At 39.8% G+C, this 22,593-nt stretch overlaps 1 protein-coding gene across 7 annotated transcripts in view; it reads right to left on the bottom strand.

The window, feature by feature from the left end:
• The window catches only part of LOC135489952 (zinc finger MIZ domain-containing protein 1-like), a 178,093-nt gene that overhangs the window by 133,721 nt on the left and 21,779 nt on the right, over nucleotides 1–22,593 (bottom strand). For all 7 annotated transcript variants that reach the window (XM_064775617.1, XM_064775633.1, XM_064775623.1 and 4 more), the window contains exon 3: nucleotides 12,233–12,317. The gene's annotated coding sequence lies outside the window, so the exon portion shown is untranslated. The remainder of the gene's footprint in view (nucleotides 1–12,232; nucleotides 12,318–22,593) is intronic.

Below are 22,593 nucleotides of genomic sequence, written 5' to 3'. Positions count from 1 at the left end.
ACTTGTGCAGCTCAAGGAATTCACATTACAAGGCACCATCCCCAGCTAGCTCAGTTGGCACAACCTAGCAATAAAATGAAGGTTTTTTCTTTGGGCAATTTATGAATTGATCATGTTGCCAGCTCGCGAGATGGATGATTTCTTTCACGACCGCCTACTCATTTGTTGAGTGTGTGCTGCGAAACATCAGTGATGTATTACGCCGAGGTTTGCGGCTTCTCACAATGAATTTATTTCCTCCGAGTATTTTCAATATTGTTCAGCGTGGGCTGCAGTAAAAAGTGACACGGTTGGTGCTTGGTGGCATGCGCTGTAATTTATCAACAAATTACATTTCAGGCTGCTTTGGTTTGAAGGCATTTATGATTGGAGCTTGTCAAAATGTAAGGTTATTCAGTAACTTGGCCTTGGGGTGGTTACCATAAGATTCAACTTGAGTCATTCCTCAGAGTAGTTTCCTATCTTTAATCTCATTTATTAGATGTGGAAACAAGGTGTTCAGTTGTATAAACAAGTGAAGAGGTATGTAAAAAACAATTCTTATCTTATTCTTGAATTTGTTTAAATTGTACTTCATGTAAGCAAGCAAACGCCCCTCCCCTCCCAGGATCCCCCAGTAATGCCTCTAGAAATCTGATTAAATAAGTTTCGAGAAAACCAAATACAGACCCAAGTACCCAAGCATCAAGTACTCAATATCGTTCTGTGTCTGTGATGAAAAATATCACCAATCTCCCAAACGTACCAATATCAAATAAAAATAGCCCAGCAATAACACAAATACCTTGCTTCATCAACAACTTATTCGTCTTCCACGATCAATCACACACGAAAACAAGTTAAAGTATGGTATTTACGACAAAACATAGATTTGAGAGTGATGAGATGTCTCGTGAGGTTTCTTTCCCTCTCTTTCCCATCGATCAGTCATCATAATAGCTATTACCCGAGCAATGACAGGCCGTTCATAGGCGCATTCTCAGAAGAAGCATGGAAACATTTATACCAGATTATGACACTCTTTCAAGAAAACATATTACAAGGGTGATTTTCATGGTTGGTGAGACAGATAGGTGACTGCTGGCATTGATGGCATCGCCAATGCCAATGAAGTGCTGGTTTACTGTTGAAAATTGTGATGTTATTACCAAAGGAGACTAGTCTTTAATAATTCTTGATATTACCAATGCTGTTTCTATTATAACACGTAGGCAGAGAAACTGGTAGTAACATCCAACATCCAACATTCTATGTCAATCTTATGAAAAAATACATGATCTCGCAATCCCATTAGGGCATTTTAAAGGATTGAAAGTTCTTTTGGTTTTTTTAACTTTGAAATAATTGATTATTTCTTGTAGCAACTTGAACTTCATTGCAAACAACCTATCACGTCCACAGAAAGAAAACGACAACACTCTTCGATTAGACTTCTCGACATCTTGATGATATTCAAACCCACATCAACAAAAAGTCAATCTCAATCCCGATAACGTCAAACGTCTGACAAAATGGCCGTAGCCTAATGACGCATCCAATCACGACATTGGATTGACTCTCATTGTGACAGCCCATGAATGTTTGGTGATCTGAGATCAGGAGACTTGGCAGATTCTTCATCTCGACTACAATACGCCACTGTGAACTCTGGTATTTAGCTCGTCATCGACGCCGTGATGATGAGACAAATCAAGTGTCTTCTATTTGTGTAAGAAGGAAACCAATAGTATGATTGCTTCCAAGTTTGAGATGGCAACATTATCTTTCTCTAAACATGGCAAACACTTCCATTTTTGTAGCATGTCAGCTTAAATTATAGTGCATCCACATATTTCTTTTCGTTTTCATCTGAAGTTAGATCACAAAGATACTGAAACACGCTTTCATCATGGAATGAAGCTGTGGAACAACCAATACCCTAGTAAATAGTGTCTACAGGATGTCTCATAAAAGAAGGCAAGACAACTTTTAAGAATCCTTACTTAACCAAAGAAACAAGGGTGAGTGTCCTAAGATTATACCACAATGTGAACAGTATCTTGATTGCTCTCCAATATCAATGCCATCATATTGAGCAGAATCAAGTTGTCACAACCCTCATCAAATTGATTCAATCACAGTTTTTTCATTGTTTTTTTCTTCCGCACTGATACCTGAGGATAGAAAATATTTGACATCTTTTCATTCTCAACTACAATAATCCGATGGTCGCTTCCAAGGCAAGTGCCACCATGCTCAACCATTTACCAAGGACCTCATCTTGCAGCAGTTATTGAACTACCAGAGCCATCTATTGTCAAATGATGACAGACTTCATCCGGACACCTTAAAGAAATCGAACGGGATGACAAAGCACCATAGGAATGGCAACATGCAGAGCCCCTGGGATCTCGACACAGAACTAAACCAGATCATCTGCTTATGGATGCGAGCAAATAAAGATGGTTACCGCGGTGATTGAATCAATTTGATGAGGGACGTGACAACTTGATTCTGCGCGATACAATGGCCGTGATATTGGAGTGAGTTCCGCAATGATACTGGCGAGTCGACTTTCATAGAAACATTGTAAACAATCTGCCTGGTGGTCAATGGGGTATTGGGAGATTTCTGAGAAAATCAGTTTAACTTGGGCCACAAAGTAGCCATCCCATTGATTAACACCAGGCTTCATGCATTTAGAAAATCACAAACCAGTTGATTTCACTTTTGATGAAATTCTAAACAAATATAGAAATAATGGTGCATTTTGAAATGGATGAAACAGTCTGTAAACATTCCATTTAAATGTTGTGTCTCTTTGGCCAACCATATTTAGACATGACTTCTGGTGCTTAATGGAAGGGTTGTAATGATTCTTTCAACATAGATTCCCTAAAACACTCTACATATATATACATGCATTTAATGTAGATTTTTTTTCTTCCCAAAGGTCGAAGTGATGTCAAACTAAAAGGTTTCAACAACTATACCGATAAGAGAGATAAATTTGAATCTCACCAAACACAGTTCTCAAATTGACATATTTATTTTATTCACTCTGGAAATGGATTTAAATTTCTAAACACAGATTATATTTAACAGGATAAATCTCCATGAGGAGGAACTAACGGCGAAAGCAAGTTCATGCTGTCTCAACACAAATGTCAATTATGTTTTAATCAACCGTCTTGCCAACGATTCTTAAATACTCCTTTTCACGAAAAAAATGGCACTGCACGGAAAAAGCTAAAATGGCTGGGTAAAGTTGAAATGTCAGCAGCTTTTGCCTGGAGCCCTGTATATAGATTTCCCCAGCTGGGTGTCACTGTACGCTGGCACACTCATTGACTGGTCCACATAAGATTATCAATAGCTGGTTTGAATAGTAATTGTCGTTTGACTGGTTTCCCAATACACTTTTAAAGATATCCAAAAATCGTTATATCTTGGCAGCTGTCATTAGTTGTTACATGCAAATCACAAAAGCAGTCGGTAGGGAGCATCGATGGATTATCGACCGGGCCAACAAGTAGCTGGAAAAGGTTAAGGTGATGGGGATAGAGTAACCACAGGAGGAAGGCCCCAAGTCTGGTGAAGGAATGCAGAGCCGGAGCCATTATCTGTCAAATGGTACACAATCTTTTTACCAGAATGCAGGACAAGATTAGGCAGTCACATGAACGGTAATTTCTGTTGCTCACAACAAATTTTTATGTGCAGAGCCAGAAAATCTCTCTCAAAGGTGAAAGACAACTTGATGTACCACCTAGTACATCTCAAGACAATTTGCCCATTGGAGGGAACAAATATGGTTTGGAAACATCTTCATCAAATAAGTTCAAGAATTACAAGGAGAAAATGCCTTCAATGTTTGAAACATGTTAACTTGATTGTGCACAGGGATAGGCACACCACGATCAAAGAGCACACTTCGCCTCAACACACCAGTGGCCATATCAACACTTCTAAGTCCTCATCACAGTAATGACCTCCACCATACCAAATCCCTTCCCGCAGTGTGATATCATCGCCAACCTCCCCATCTCAGGGGGCCGCTGGTTTCTATTATTCATTTCGCAGCGTACAAGCTCCATCCAGGGGAATGTCACTAAATCAAGGGTGAAGTTAATGTACACTGGAAAGATCAATATGATGTCTGTATGGTCAGATGGCTGAGCTGATCCACTCATGTTTCTGATAACGTTGTTGAGTTTGTGTTTTTGAAATGTTGTTGAGATGATCCATCCATGTTTCTGATAAGTTGTTGAGGTCCTGATTCTGATATGTCGTTGAGCTCTCCTGATTTGATATGCTGTTGCTCTCATCCAATGATGTTTCTTATGTTGCTAAGCTGACCTACTACTTATGTTTCTAATCTGTTGTTGAGCTGATCCATGCATGTTTCAATAAGTTGTTGAGCTCGTGATTCTGATATGCTGTTGAGCTCATCCGATGATGTTTCTTATGTTGCTAAGCAGACATACTACTGATGTTTCTAATCTGTTGTTGAGCTGATCCATGCATGTTTCTTATATGTTGTTGAGATCCTGATTTTGATATGTTGTTGAGCTCATGAAATGATTCTACTTATTTTGCTGTTCTGGTCCATTCATGTTTCTGATGAGTTAATGCAGAGCAGATCCACTCATGTTTCTAACGTTGTTGAGCTGATCTATGGACCTTTCTGGTCAGTACTAGTTACAAAGCTCATCAACTTTTCTTGCTGAGCTGATCCACTGTGACTGACGTTTCTATATGGCAAGTCGCTGAAGTTGTATGTTGATGTTTTTAATGCGCTGCCGAGCTTTTTAATATGCGCTGTCCTCCAAGGGTCATCATCAAAGTAACAGAAGTCCCTCGCAAAGCCTCAACAGAAAGAATATTGATTGTGGTACAATGATTCAGCACAATCTCTCCGGTAGGCAGATATCACAGAAGTAGCACTTCAATACAATTTCAAAAGCTTTAGCAGCATATTCTGATGACTTTTCCCACTAATTAGCCCAACATACCAGAGGAAGTCAAAGCATAATTGGCTCACTTGAGAGCGTGAAATCCTGCAACTGGAATTGGATTTCACTGCTTTGTTCACTCAATGATTAATTCAGGTCATGCCGCTGAAGCTTTGTTTCAACATGCATCAATCTTCACAATCAAACTTGCGCAAATTATTCCTAAAGTCGATTTGTTAGTCGAAGTGTGTTTGCCATGTTATGGGCTCGTGGCATCAGCCAGCTAATGACATGGTGTAATTGATCAGGAACATCTCCATTCATTGCCGATTTTATGTCTTTTCGCCGTCTACTGTAATTGATTAGAACTGATATGATAAAGGCACATCCACCCGCTGTCCAATAGCAAAATAAATAGGGCTTTCTTGAGAGTAATTGGTTTCTCTAGCTAGAAAGAGGTGTGATAGCATACGCCTTTGATGTTGCTGACATCCAAACTTTTGCATCAATATTCTCCAAACTACATGGAGAATGTTTCACAAAACAGTGCCAACAGATATACATCATGTTTTGCACGTCTACTTTTCACAAGACAAAAGATAGATACATCAACTTAGGGCCTACCTTAATGAATTAAGTGTACTGCCAGAGGACACATACAGAAAATTAATAACGTATCACTTTACCACCAATGCACACATTCACTGGAATCACCGCTGTTAAGAGAAAGGTACATCCTCCCTGATACCGATTTATATTTGTGCAGTATGTCGACTTGGTGTTTAATAATGCATCAGTGTTTCTGTCCCCAAGGGAACGTAAATATTGACATAGAAAGTTTTTGACATTACGACTTTTTAAGATACTGTTAATGTATTTATTTTATATTCTGATTGGATCATGCTTATGCGGGCTGAGGGGACCATTCTTTCTCGGCATAGCATGGTAAAAAAAATTCTTTGGCAATTACGAGTTTGATATTCATCAACTTTCACAAATAGTCTCCAGTTTCACCAATAAAGGAACACTTTTACAGATCATATCAAGTTATTTAGCACTACCTCAGACACCAACCTCACTAGAGGACCATTGACAGAAGAGGCATGTTATAGGAGGCAATTCTCTTCATTTCATGAACACCACAATGAATACAATGTGATGAAGGTTCACCCGAGAACAATTTCAAAGATCAAATTATCATAGACACTGACATGACTGACATGACTAAAGGAGCACTGACAGAAAGTGCAAGTTATAAGGGGCAATTCTCATAAATGCATGATTAACACCGTAATGTACACAATGTGATTAAAACTACCACAAGCGGACATGGTTCGGAGCACATGCTATCGATCCGTCCCCAACATTATGGATTATTACCACGCCTCTGTTTGTGCGTAATAAGTAATTAGAGCAGAGATGAAGAAATAACTCTGTCAGGTTGTTAAATGCAACTTGAGATTTATGCGGCGATTTTTGGAAAACTATTATCACCACGGATGATTGGTTCTGCTCATTATGGGATGGATGTCAGGCCGATGGGGGAAAGTTGAACGATTGTGTGAAGGATGTCTTTTTCGATGTTTCCAAAAGAGATCACATTTCCTTTGGGGAAGGTAAAGATGGTAGAATTGTTCATCCTTTGTTTGTTAGCTATAAAATGATTGACAAACTTGTTTTAGGTGCAAAATCAGTTGGTTCACTGCATTCAGGTTCACGAACAATGTTGCCTAAAACACCTCAAGTCACAAAAACATGAAAAAAATCCACCACTTTTCATTCCCTCGGAGAAATCAAAAGAAAAGAAAAGCTTTACTTTCTCTAGTTACATGTATGCATAAAAACATTGGCCTCTTAATCAAACAAAGCAGGAAAAGTAGTGGTGGAGATCATACCCAAAGTCACAAACTAATGTATTTCCACCTCATCATCAAAAACATCCCCATATTATCAATTAACGTATGAAAACAACGCAGGCTAATGGTACATTTAGATTGGTGACCCCTCCAGCAGATTCCAACTACATCGCCAATAACAACGCACAAAGCATCACAGCGATATTTTATTCATTAAAAGAGGATCTCCCGCTGCGACTTTAGCCTCACCCCACTCAGGCAGAGAACAATTAGAGGTTAATGGCGATCATAGCGGTAGTGACACATTGGGGCGATGAACCATGAATACGATTATCAGGCCATGCATCAAAATTTCCATTTTGTAAGTCGTTGGTACCACTTATTGTCATTAAAAGGGGGAGATTCCCCTCCCCACTCCACCTGAAACAATGATCAATGGGAGGGGGGATGGGGGGGGGGGGTAGGTCTTAGAAACTCAGAATTTTAACACACATTCTAAAGGGTGTAACATAGATATAGCAGTATTGACCACCAGACTATGAAACGTTGCATGTGATTCAATGTTCCAAAGATTTCATAATTTCAAGGATAAAGTTGATACACAAACCATCCCCCAGGATATTTCCACCTGATCTGTGATGGAATTTAATGGTTCTATAATGTTTGAAAGCAGGGGTGCATGGCATACCAACAGCGAAATACGACTCTCAATACCCACAGGAAATATATCTAATTTAGAATCATAGTAATAACGTGTACTATTTCACCAATATGACCCAGAGGGAGAGGGGATAAGTGAAATGTCAGGAGGTGAACTTCACAGCCACAGTCAGGGACAGATTAAGTGTAGATGAAAAGTAGATGAAACATAGATGGAAGGAGGTGGTCACGAAAAGCGCAATTAAGTTAATAAGTACTCGATGACATTTACACATAACTATGGCTAAAGGTTCAGTTTTGAATGTCATTTTTCCTTTAACCATGTCCTGAAGGTTCAGGTTTGAATTTCATTTCAACAAGAGGCAGCAAAATTCAAAGGATACTTGCATGGCAGCACTGAAACTAAATATGAGTGTACATTAAGTAAAAATTATTAAAGTTCCTGTACCGCACTGCACACTGTTGGGCTGTCATTTTATAAACTGCTCCGAGTGCGGGTCAAGGGTACTGAAAGGGTTAAATTAGCTTCTGTAAAGGAATCGAGAAGATTCTCTACATCCATCACGAACAAAAAGAGTCACCAGATTACATTCCATACCCAAGATGGCTCAATATTTCAGTGCATTCACACACTACTAAACATTATATCTACCCCTAATGTGGGAATATGACTTGAAACGGATGCTAGCGAAGTGTAAGAAAGCTATTAGCAATGACATTATTGTATCACCTTCCCAGCGGCAAAAAACAAGGTGCGAGATTCATTGGGTGCGCCAAGCTGGATTACACACTTTGATGTGCGCTGGCAAAGAATCTGATCTCATTCATCAGGTTAATTCTATCCCCATACAAATTAACACTTTTTAATTGTGTTCACGTTGCCGGTAATTACTGTCTAATTGTGTTGTTCTCAAATATATGCTCTTGCCATTGGAGCTTGGAGTCAACGATGGTTTCAAGTGGTGATGCTTTCCAGGGATGGCAGATCATTATCTGTGAAAGAATGCAAGAAGGAACTTTTGGTTTCAAATGCACAATTTTTCCGCGTTGACTGCAGAGATTGCGAAGATTGCCTTTTGCAGTTGAAAAAGACAAGGAGCCAATTAATACCAAATATGAATATACTATTTTCTTTCGGTAACCTTTTTGGGTGCTGAAAACCTGTGACGTGGGGCGGAATACATGAGGATAAGGATCCAAAAGATACCGTCATGACATCCAGAAGCTTTCAGGTCCATGATGATTATAATGCATTACATTGGCTTTATCATAGAAAAGTGTTTTCTAACAAAAAAGGCAATACAATTCAATACAATGCCTTAAGTTGATATAACCCTTCAGGGCCCAAAGTCTTAGGCATGTAAATATGCTACATGTACACTCAAGGAAACCTGTTTTGACAGACATCGCCTGCAGATGACAATCAAGATGGCCACCGTGACATGAACATATATTGCTTTACACAAGTGGCCATTTAATCTAAGCAGAAAACGCAAAAGCTGTTGCCAGTGTATGTAAATACTCCAGGATATTTCCTGTTCTATCTCCTATCAAGGTGGACCAAAACAATAGCATGGTATCTATGATGATTGTCTAAAGATCTCGTCTCAAGTTATCGTGGAAAATATCACACATACTCCTCAATATGCGTTTATACACATTTCATCTCTCATATGATAGATAAGGTTGTAGACTTCTATCGGCTGGCATGCAGGTAATTGATGAATTGTCTCCACAATGTGTGCTTAACTTATTTATGACTCGTGCACCATTGCGGTTTATGACTGCCTCTGGGAAGTTGTGGCTTTCAGTAGTACTGTCGTCATAGACAAAACACTGCACCCAACAAAAATGTCATTCAGCACATCATAAAACACCTAACTATCATTAAAGTAAAGCACCAGACCTCTGCTAGTTTGTCTCTTTTGTAAAAATATCCCACATTTCATGGAGGTATTGTGGAAACAATAGATAGAGTCATCAAAACAATGATGTGTCTTATTAAAACAGTTGGATATATATTTATAACACAGCATTCCATATAACTGCATTTCTATTTTACCGGATCACCAAGAATTACGGACGGAGTACCCCTTAAAAGGAGCATTTTAAAACTGGCTGAAGTTCCAATATGCAACTTAAAATATTAAGTATAATGTCTGATACACAATGGCGTAGTTGAGTTATTATGCACACAAATTTGATGAAAGTTGGTATTTATAGTATTTGTATATCTGTCTACACAACGGTAGTGTTGAAATTAATTAATATGCAAAAAAATCAGATAATAGACTTCAGAGCACCTCAGGGGATGAGATTTTTAAAAGAAATATAACGAAAATGCCACTCAAAGAACTTACTGAGACAACATTATCACTTTAACGGGTTAATAAAGTGATTACCCCTTTCATTCAATCACATTCCAGAACTCACTCTCAAGAAAATCAAATCAGCGTTGATGCACTCCAATCTAAATCACTAGTTACCTCAGCCAATGAACTGACTGCGATAGTTCCTGCACTCACGGAGATGAATAATTAATACTATTTCTTTTTTCTGGAAAAATCATGCTGTGTAAAAAATGTTCATTGAAATTCCATTTATCCTCCATTAAGATTTTTAAAGTTGCTTAAAATGTGCTAATGGAGACTTGAAATGAGTCAGAGATGGTGAGAAAAGATTGTCATAGATGGTTTGGGATTCATTGGGTCAGGTGTGGGCTTTCAAGGACAAGGACATGTCCTAAACCTATAGCCAATGTTAAGGACAAGGACATGTTCTAAACCTATAGTCATGATAGTTCAGATCAGTCGCGAGGGAGCGTAGTCAGAAGTCAAACTTGCTGAGATTGGGTAAAAAGCAATTTGTAGGAAGACAGGTAACCTATACTAACTTGAACAGGTCTGTTTAGATTGGCAAGCAGGTGCTGGTTACAAAGCACCCATATTACCCAGGCATTGTATCATAAGTCATGTACCTGGAATTTCTAGGCAGACTACACTCAACAGGCCAAGAATCTCAAGTATTAACTCATTATACAACTACTATCTCATGGTTACCGATAAAATCCAGAAGGAAATCATCAGAAGGAAATGAAACAATTGAAATTAAATGAATTCCTGCATTCCTCTATATGGTGGAGACTTTTTGTAATATAGCAAGGAAGGAAGGAATGAAATTAAGAACTATTCATCACACCAGTGAAGTCCGACACGCATACAGCGACACGACTGTCAACTAGGAACTTCTATTTGAAGTTGATTTCATTTTGAAATGTTCATTTTCATTTCAACAATTTCAACAATTTTATTTCATTTTGTTTCATTCCAGGGTTTCATCACTAACCCACAATTTACACGAAATGATGGCTAAGCATGGAGAACATTACAAAATCTAAACCATTTCACAGAATCACTTACATGACTTACAATGCAACAAACAGTGCCACCATGTGAGAGACACCAGCACTACACCTGTCCAAGCAATCACGCAAACCATCAAGATGTCGTTTTAAACCACACTGATTGGCAATCGGATCTCTGGCGATCCATACACACCAGCTATTATGGTAAATCAATTCCACAACAGTAGCGCCTCGATACCAAATCACAACACTGCTCTATACTGGCGGAAAATAAGTTCACCGCAACTGGGAGGAAAAAGCAATACCTGTGAAAAAGCATTAACTATTAAAACGAAGATGTTTCACCCAAGATTGTTACTCATGCATGTTAATGAACATAGACATATGTGATTACACTGTGTACGATGTAAACTTGACATGACACAGAAGCAATCACCATGGTGGAAAGTTTTCGCGCATTCTCCGTACTGATGTTGATCTATCATAGATTCTTGGTATTTTCCCTGTTTACCTGCCACACACTAACAGAAGACCTAACAGGTCTTTATTTGATGCGACGCCAAGCTATATCTTGCCAAGATCGACTTGTGTTATCTTGTTGTGTACAGTTATGATGTGTATGTTAGGTCGAGAGAGAACTGAGGCAAATTGGTGCATAACATAACACGGCAATTCTTCATTTCTTTCATGAAACAGGTTGCTCTAATTCATGTACACCAGAAACCTTCTGGTAACCTTCTCGTATGTGGCTATACCAACATCAAATATACTTCACGGAGGATGACACTTATCAAAACAACAAAAACATCTTGTGGCATTCTACTGGGAGAATAAAATTATTTTGATTCAATAAAACACTCTCCTAAACTAGGCAAATCAATGACTGCTGGGTAATGTATTGCATACTTCATCAAGAGACCACTCTGAAATTAACTTCATTATCAAAAGTCCACTTTCTGAGTTGTTCCACACCATACAATAATTATTCAGTGAATCAGAATCCGATTGCTGACAACTCATTTTCAGATATATTTTTTTCTCAACGTTTTTGTGAAGTGAGCAGGGAGTTTCTTTTGGAACAACAGGTACCCATCTAATAAATGGAATTGATTCAACAACTTCCTTATACCAGAAAACACGAAATGTCATCACCAGATGATAATAGTTGATTTCATAACTTCCTAATACAAGAGACTTTATAGGTCAGCATCGACTACCTCACCAGCTCAGAATTCGATAAGCAATCCTTCGAGATATCAAAGAAAAGATGCACTGTCCATCAGATCTTAAGACCTGGGGACTCTAGTGAGTGACACAAGAGGTAAAAGTAATAGCATCAGAAGCGGTTGAGTGGATGATTTTTTATCCTCTCCCACTAAGAGGTTTAACGTGCCGACGGATGAAAAATCTGTTCCTACCTTATTCGGAAGATGAAGACGAGTTTCTATGAGGGATTATGATCGACCCAGTGGTTCAAAATCGACATGTTCTACGCGTCAGTGGCTGAAAAAAGCAAGAATTCATTAGAAATGGGATTAGGTTGAGGTATGGAGAGGAGTCAAATCTACTTCGGCATGCAATGGTCTTTGTCTGTCTCCCTGACGTGTCCTTATCGCCAGTATGGGAGGAAGGAAGTGGAAAGGCGATGGTCTCAAAGGAAGTTTGCTTATTTTAACTCTCATCATCTTATTTCACTCACACTACTTTACAGGCTTTAACCTTTAACTTTTTATCCAAACCAGACAGATCATATTGGAAGCTAAATATTAGTAGTTATGGATCAATGAGAGCAAGAAACGGAATCTTTTGTCAGAAATGATGTAAGACGTACAGCACCCTCCTGGTAACTTCAGGGCATTGACATTGGGTTCTGAAAAAGCCTTTAGACCAAACCACACATGGCTACTGAGATAATAGGACTAAGAGCATGCATCCTACACCAGTAAATTACAAATGTGAACAATTGGATAATTCAGACAAGCTGAGATTATAGTTCCATCTTCATGTAATGCAGCATTTATTGATTCGAGGTTGGTGCCAAACGTTTCCACCAAGTGGTTCATAAAATCAATGTCCAGGTTAGCGACTTTCAACAGAGAGTGACACCCACACATCGGTGAGTCTTGGCACTTTAGAGACTGAGAAGTCTGCTCTTACGACACTAAAAATGATAATAATATCATCGTGACCCATTATGTGGCTTAGGTATTAGGAACCAGTCAAAATTAAGAAACAGTTTTTATTTTGAGATGTTTTAGAGTAGCAACTGATACCTCACTGTCGGTAATGGTTGTCTCACCAAACACTGCTTGGAGGGTTTGGGCCAACATTTTACCTCCAGTCTCACTGTGTTTTGTGAGACAACCAATACCTCAATTTGGTATCAATTCCTTAAGTCACAATTGATAGGCTTCCAGAAAGGTACTCTTGGGTATAAAGTAGATGCAGCTATTAAGCTTTTGGTTCCACAGCTCAGCTTGAGGGTTTACAGTATTCCTTGTGAATACTAATTAATGTCAACCATCTATCACATAACAAGAGAGATATGCATTCTACTACAGGAAATTTCTCCATAGTCATACTAACGAGTTATTGCCAAGTGTTACCTTGTTGTACAACTAACGCCACCTTTCCCTTGTAAAAGAATGTTGAAAGGTGTTGTGTTTACTGCAGAGCATATCATCATTGGCATATTATTACTAGATCCTTTGGCCTCTCACAGACATAGACAAAATACTCAGGCTAAACAAAGATTCTTGGTTTGTTTTACCAATCTCCTTGCCATATCAAAGGATGCACAGGTCACTCCAGTCCAAATGGCATCAGAAACAATGCACTTACCCATCTTGGCCTCTTAAGTGCTTTGCCAAGGTAGGTGATGGTTACTTAAAACAATTCAAGAGTAGTAATGCATTGTTGACAGACAACCTAGCAGCTATGATTGCCATGATAAAGAGGCAATGCTGCTGTGGTTACGAATACTATTGCTTTAAGCCTCCTTTGAGAGAGGCTTGCTACTGTGAAGGTCTTTTATGTTCACCTTGCCAGTGGCACTCGTCAACATACGTGCAAACAAATTTATGTATCACATACTAGCAATGTGACAAGCTTACAGGGTCACGTCAATGGGGGATTGTAAAGTTCAGACAAATGTTTATTCTGTTCTGTTAGGTAGAAATATGCATTTTTCCCACCAAACTGGTAAAAAATTATAACTCTTCGTTTCTACCTTCCAGTGTTTTAGTTCATTTGAAAGTTGTACTTACTGAATTATACTCCTGTAGTGATGATCAGGTCCAGTCTCTACATTTCGCAAGAGTTCAGGACCCCATAGAAGTATATCAGTGAAGAGAGAGGAATCAATGTAACTCAATGACGATGACATTGGAGCCAATTTGATACATGTAGGTGGATCAATTGCGTTGCCTCATCAAACTCTAGAACCTTTTCTAAACTCGATTTCCAGAATTGCAGACAGCTGAGCTTAAAAAGTCACATCAAAAATTGCTTAACCTGTATAAAAGCCAAAGCTGACAGTCTGTTATAACTAAGCTTGAAAATTTGATGGGATAAAGAGAGAGGAACCATCTTTGCCATGATAGTCGAGCCCTGACCCATTGTTGGTGATAAATAAAACCGTTGGAGCTGCGTGCGACCAGGCCGGAAATGTCTGCTGAAGAAGCAATTTAAACAAAAGCATGGGTGTTATGTCTAAACAAGAGTATTCATTTGTTGTCTCATCTTTTCAGGCAAGAATCAAATTCTGGGAGCATCAGCCTACCACTTCAAACAGAAGAGAGAATGAGGTTTTTTGGTTCAAATGGTGGCAAATTGGTCTATCAGCCTGGGTTACAGAAGAGCGGCATCAATAGTTTCAAATCTGGAGCCACACAGCGAGATTAGTGCCAGAAGTCTACCACGAAAGGACACAGGAAAGATAAATGAAATACATGCTCACACAGCCAACCTGCCCCCCCCCCACCTCGAATTCAGTCGCAATGTAGCTGATGGCTTTGTCAATCATTTCAGGCCATTTCAAAATCACAAAATCTTTTTATTGAGCATCACAAGTATTTGTATATCGCTAACATAGTTACATTCAAACGCCCAATTTACGTCACTTCACCTCTGAGAACTTAAAAAGTATGTCAAATCAAAAACCTGCAGGATATGTGATGTATCCTTGTTAAGGGTACCTACCATAAGAATATTATTGAAAACAAGTCACTGATAATGGAGATATTGCACTTTTTCCCTTTTCAGTTTTGAAGCCGAGGATCAGATCAGACCGGAATTTGTTGTTGAGGTTATCTGACATGGGGGATCATGTGTACAAATTTCAAGTTCATAGCCAGTTAAGAAACGTGCCACTGTTTTTGAAACTGGATACAGACGACGACGAACCACGACAGACGATGACGAACAACAGACGAATGACGACCGACAATTTCGACAACTAGAGCAAACGACGACTAGGGCCACCGATGACTACGACGACTAGGGCGACCGATGACTACGACGACTAGGGCGACCGATGACTACGACGACTAGGGCCACCGATGACTACGACGACTAGGGCGACCGATGACTACGACGACTAGGGCCACCGATGACTAGGGCGACCGATGACTATGACGACTAGGGCGACCGATGACTACGACGACTAGGGCCACCGATGACTACGACGACTAGGGCCACCGATGACTACGACGACTAGGGCCACCGATGACTACGACGACTAGGGCCACCGATGACTACGACGACTAGGGCGACCGATGACTACGACGACTAGGGCGACCGATGACTACGACGACTAGGGCGACCGATGACTACGACGACTAGGGCGACCGTTGACTACGACGACTAGGGCGAAGGATGACTATGATGACTAGGGCGACCGATGACTATGACGACTAGGGCCACCGACTAGGGCGACCATTGACTATGACGACTAGGGCGACCGATGACTATGACGACTAGGGCGACCGCTGACTATGACGACTGGGGCGACCGCTGACTATGACGACTAGGGCTACCGTTGACTATGACGACTAGGGCGACCGATGACTATGACGACTAGGGCGACCGATGACTATGACGACTAGGGCGACCGATGACTATGACGACTAGGGCCACCGATGACTACGACGACTAGGGCGACCATTGACTATGACGACTAGGGCGACCGATGACTACGACGACTAGGGCGACCGATGACTACGACGACTGGGGCCACCGATGACTACGACAACTAGGGCGACTGATGACTAAGACGACTGGGGCCACCGATGACTAGGGCGAACGACGACTACAATGACCGACGTCTATGACGACCGACGCTGGACACAGCGGTATTGTATAGACTCCCCTACGGTGAACCAAAAAGTGCTGAATGAAGCAACATGTTGTTGAATAAATTTCATGCCTAATAATCGTGGAAGTCGACAGGTGATGCCATAAATGTTCAACATGACGAAGTATGAATATTTCCATCATGGGCAGCGAATAAGCAGCGTAGTTTCAATATTGCCAATAAATAGGTAATCAAAGCCTTTTCTTCCATTCAGAAGATTTGGACAGATTTTTTAGGTCGATTGGCACAGCCGATAGCAAGCAATATTGTAGCCTTGTTTCTTTCAGACATGGAGTATTATTTCAAGGTCAATGGTTGTTTTCTTGTTGAGATTTCTGATGGCAACAACAAGATATTGATATCTCTGTTCCACAAATGTTAGGCAGAATAACAGCAATACGCAATATCAATATTCTTTGTTCTAGTTGTTCCTGAGGTTGTACATTTCCAGGCGGTTAGAACCATAAATATCAAAACCTGCAGTGTCTGATCATCAAATCTTTAAACTGTTGTCAAGAATCCTGACACCAAGTATCAATATCAAGTTTCACAGTTTAGAATGGAGCTTTGAAGAACAGGTATCGACATCGGAGGACCTACACATGAATTATTTGCTGTGCAGTTGGCAAGCTTCGGCCACCAACAATCACAAATGACTACACGCACAAAATATTCTCTGTACCAAGTTTCCAGTTCATAGCTAAAAGTGGTTAAGAAACATGCCATATGTACACTCAAATGCCCAATTTAAGCCACCTGACCTATGTGACCTTGAAAAGTAAGTCTTAGTATGTAAGTAAGAGTTAGGAGTACTGACCATAAGAATATTATTGAAAACAAGTCACTGATAAGCGAGATATTGCACTTTTTACCTTTTCAGTTTTGAAGTCGAGAATCCGATCGGACCAGAATTCGTTGTCAGAGGATATCTGGCGTAGGGAGTCATGTGTACAAAATTTCAGGTTCATAGCTTTAGCGGTTTTGAGGTCACCTGACCTGGAGGGTCCTAGCAGTTAAGAAACGTGCCACCGTTTTTGAAACAGGATACAGACGACAACAACAGCGACGACAGACGACGGACACAGCAGTATTGTATAGACTATCCTACGGTTAGCCAAAAACCCAGACGTTGAAAATAAATCAGGTTGATATTCAAGTTTGGCAGGCATTCAAGATATCAGTGACATAAGATTACAATTTTTTTCAACATATTGGTAATATATCATTACAATTTTTTCTATTGGAAACTGGCAATGAGTTTCTGATGTTCTGCTCTTGGATAAAATAACAAGAATCCAAATATTTCACAGAGCAGCATTTGACAATTTGATTATTTCAAACTTAAAAGTTTGTGTCAAGACCATGCACATAACACATTCTCACAACCACTCATGGAAGTCAACTTCGACAAGAAAATGTACCGGTATATTTGCTCCAAGCGCTTCATCATACAAGAGCCTTTGTGACGACACAATTTTTTGTCCGAAAGGCACAATTTCTTCGCAATTTTTGCATATCGCTTCTTCCGTGCCTCTCTTGTATTTTAAGGCATTGTGTTGTTTGATAGTGAAGGGCAACGAATGATAAAACGTTCCGTAACAGCATGCCTTTATGTACCATTTGGCAAAAACACACAGCGCAGCCTTTATCGGCAAAGACATAAAAAATGTCACGAAGAAACTCCCCAAGAAATTAGCGATTTCTGCAGTGATTTCACCATATCTCCAATAAATGTATCGCCCCAGGCAATTAAATAACTCACAATTCAAAATACCTCTATCCCACCTCAAACTGGCCAAAGGCGCTGCGTTTTATGAATTCATAAAATGTGTTGCCTAGTAACATGGACAGTGAGGATCCTGGCTCTATTTGTGGACATCTCATCAGAAAGATGAGATGAGATCTATGGTGGAGCATCTTCACAGTTAGAATACGCAGTCACGTCAAGCTTAGTAGCGACATGATCTTCCAATCGTTCAATAGCCATTCCTTTTTTTGATTTCAAGGTTTCTACTGTAAAAGTTCTTGCTGATAGCTAGTTCATGTTTTGAATATGTGTATTTCTGCAAGATCTTTTTACCAGATTTTCACCAGATTCCTTTGTATTCTTAATGAATAGTATTAGTGTGCAGAAACCTTGCATAATTTGTCAGTTTTTCGATACAAAAATAGGGATAGGAGACTTGAATTCTAATTGTATTACTTTGTTTTGTCATCTTGAGTTGTTTTGCATGATATATATTGATTTGTATTGTTGTAAGGGCTGATGGCCTTAATCATTAATAAAAGTTTATTATCATTATTTGCATTATTATTATTATTTTATTACTATTATAGTTCAATAAGGAAATGCAATAATGCGAGCATCAAGGATCTGGGCATGATGTACGGCCGCCCAGATTGATACAATGAAAGACAAAATGTTATTTCTCCATTGATTCCTCTTGATGGTTGTCACCAGACAAAGTAAAGAAGACAGAGCCTTGTGGTTAACAGTGTGGGCTACCACGCAATGGGGCCCGGGTTTGATCGGGAGAACCCAGGATTTGTACACTACAAAAACGCAACATTAAATCATTTCGTTAGATAAGATGATGTAAAGTGCTTCGATTCAGGACCAGCACATCAGATGGAGCTTGTGTAGCTTACATTGTTTCAAAGATAGGATTGCCACAGTCAATGGGACCCGCTTTTCAACAACGTAGAACAGCGTCATTGGGCACCGAATGGTTGGGTGTAATAGACGTAGACTTACATCGTGTTAACATTAGTGTCAATTCAGCTTTTGAACCCAGATATCCTTGCTCCTTTACGGAGATGCCCCTTACCATTCCACACGACACACTTGTAGAAACTGTCATCTCGACTGTCCTGAATACATTCTACTATAGTAAGCATGTAATTAACCTCATAATACACCAATTCATGCCCATGTGAATGCATGTGTACACAAATACATATCGTAGATCGGCTAATAGAGCATAATTCATTCATGAAATTATCTACATACATCTCACTGATGTATCATTAAACTCGTCAATAGTGGTTCGGGGCATGAATTGAAGGTCTTGGTGTAGCGGCTGTTTGTGACAATAATTAGAACCTAATAGAGTCAATCAAGCAACGGCCTGCAACATATTTTATTTAAAGGGACTATATTTTCAGTAGATTGGTGGCGGTCTGTCTGAGTGACGCAGGACAAGATCAATGCTGTGGTTCTTCTTGTTTTCAATATTGAAGAGCATGTGAGCAAATGTTGACCAATATTGGCTCTTTCAACAATATTTGGGCAAATTGTACTGTAGGAGGAAACCAGGCAACCCAGAGAAAACCTATGCTGTCGAAGACAGTCATCCTCTCTATCACATAAGTATACTGGAACAACCAGGAATCGCACCCAAGACTTCAGAGGTGACAGGCACTGATGATTGTATTGCGCCTCTGCACTGTTGGAAGTTCTCCTAACATTCATGGGTTTACTTTAGTGGGATTTGGAAATGATCGGGAGGGTTAGAAAATGGCTTTGGGGTTTGCCAAAATTGCCAGCTGGGTTTCGGAAAGGGGTCTTTTTTATAAGAGGACATCGGGACAGGCACCCCTTTCCACTGTAAGTAGCCTTGATGTTAGGCAACTATTGTGATACCCAGCTATATCTGCTTTTTAAATTAGCAGATTAAGATCAGACTAGTTGCCCAAAATCACAACAAATTGTCAATAAATATAAAAATAATAATAATCTGTATTTATTACTCCTTTGAAAACTTACATAATCATTGGGTTTGGAAGTGTAACATTCAGGATGAGAGATAAATACCTCTCTCTGCCAAAATTGCATCATACTCATTTCTCATCATGAGTTTGGCAAGTTGGTTATTATCTTTCACTACACGATGAATATATTTAAGAATTTTTACAAATATATTAAACAACAATGGTATTCGACCAATTTCACTATGTACACCGCTATTGGTCGTATTCCTTCGAGCACCAAGTAGCGGTTTGCATATTCTCAAATGCACAAGTTCATGAATATATGACACATGAAAGAGTCTGGCCAATATAACAAGCCGTTCGGTCACAACTCCACTTATCAAGTTGTTCCAGTGCACACTCCATTTTTATTAGCTGTCACTTATTTTGAAAAACAACACTGGCAGCAAGCAGCACTTGTTCATTGACTTGAAATTTATTTGCTGTGCAGGTCATCAGGCCTAGTGAAATTGCTTGACAGGTTGCCCTAGAAACACAACAAGGCTAATTTCCGATTGAGATTTGTACTGAGCAGACACCCTGATGTCATAAATGGTTTGTCATGCAGCCTAATTAAACTGAGCAGTGTTGGTAACAGTAAGGCCTTGACAGATTTCTTTGGTAATAAACAAGAATACATGTCACAGTTACTCTCCATGTTCTCAATATCACAACAAACATTTTCATGGAAAGAGCCCCCCCCCCCCCCCATACCAACAGCAGCTTCAGTTTTGTGAAATTCTTTCATTCTTATTCCTGTATTATACTTTGAAATAGTGACCTCCATCACCTACAAGCGTCATTCAATATCAACATCTCTATTCAAAGATATCTGAAAATAAACTTACACTTCCTCTGGCCAATTTACTGCATATTTCTTTTTTTCATATCAAGAATAACTGGCGTGAATAGCTTTCTTTACAACTGCACAAGAAAGTACATCTTGACCCCGCAGACTTTCACAATGCTTTTACTCTTTCAAACAGAATAGTAGTAAGTGATACAAACCATACTATAGAGAGCCTGGATGAACAGTGGCTTGCAAACATTGCAAGTGACTTCATCATGCTAGCCTGGTACCTACCAAGAATTGATAGAGACTAGCTTTTGAAAGTGGCACTTTTATGTATTAAGTACACCTCTCTGTGAAGGACAGCATTGGACAGTCCTAAATTTTGATAGAGAGATTCTACAGCATACTTTTACTGGTTTCAAACTACAGTGGTAATTCATAGGATTATATCACACCCTCATCAATTAGACTTTCTGCGTGATTGTCCTTACAAGAGCAATGTATCATTCGACCACCAGGAGGCAGAGCCTTCTTCACAGGTACCTGCTCTGAATGAGGCGATAAAGGCATGATTGATGAATTCCACTGTTGGTAAGGTGCATGGCTCGGTAAAGAAACAACAGGAAATATGAGGGGCTGTTTCATGATGACCAGGCGGTGGACAAGCAGTCCTATTTCAGTGACTAGAGAAACTTCTGATACGGAGGAATAAGCTCTACAACCCAGAGAGAACCCCATTAAGCAAAAGAAGTTCTCTCCAAAACACTGCGTAAACAGGTGATTTTGTTGCATGCGATCATGATCACAGGTCTCAGCAACAAAAATTCCCCTTTTGCAGGGCCCTTAAGGCCAGCCAGGTTGCAATAGTGATGGGTATGCTTACCAATCCCAACAGCCAAGAAGATCAGGCATCTGCCTCTTGATCAAGAAGGCAACAGCTTGAAACCGAGCTTTTTCCCATGTAGCTGCAGTTACATGTAGAGTGTCTTATTAGCCAACCATGCCGAGCTGACACCTTTGAGCCGCATGAAAGGGATGTCAAACACCCTGTACACAGTGTACAGGTTTAAGGTATAGAGGATAGAGGAGACATCAGAAAATGTACACAAACATCCTTCAGGTACTGTGATTGTGCATTTGTGATGTCCACCAGCCAAAAATCATGATCTACGCTTGCATTAGAACTAAACCAAGACAGCAAGATTTTGAAATGGCCCCTGCGCCCTGGGCACGCTGAAGTGGAATGGAAAAACTGTTAACTAGAGTGCATTTGTTGAAGTCTTGTAGAGTCAACATAGAAAAGTAACTTGCTTTATTTCTGTGTGTCTGGTGCAGTCTGATTCACCTTATGATTGACGGCCAAAAGCCTCGGCTAACTGTACATTGTTGAGGGACCACATTCTCACAATCGGGGCATTCTTGAGGTGAACATTTGCACCCTAGGTGGGCATGTTTTTCACAATCCAGGACCAAGCTCCAATAGTTCCACGTAGCGCCAGGAAACAAAATTATCTCCTGCTTAAGTTTCATTGGGCTTGTCACTATCGAAACTGATATTGGCAGTTTTTTATGATAACGCACCCCACTGATCAGGAAAATGCTCTAATCTAGATCATTACAAAGTTTTTCATCAGCAAATTCTTTTTCAAGAGTTTAACAGTTGAAAATGGTGAAAGAAAAAAACTATTGTGTCTGCTGAAGTGTCAAGCCAACCTTGCACACGGAAATAAATCTTCTAAGTCGCATTTCTTTAGCATTTTTCTTAATTGGAAGGTGAACTCAATTGAAACTTACATGAAGGTTTTTTGCAGCCTCATCCTACCTTACTTCGGCCATTATCAATCTGAACAAATCTTAGAAAGTATGCAGTGTCATGCAGAGTT

This window comes from Lineus longissimus, chromosome 1, assembly GCF_910592395.1.
Source record: "Lineus longissimus chromosome 1, tnLinLong1.2, whole genome shotgun sequence".
Lineage (NCBI taxonomy): Eukaryota > Metazoa > Nemertea > Pilidiophora > Heteronemertea > Lineidae > Lineus > Lineus longissimus.
The sequence above is the reverse complement of the archived record's forward strand: the minus strand, read 5'-3'. Positions and strand labels throughout refer to the sequence as shown.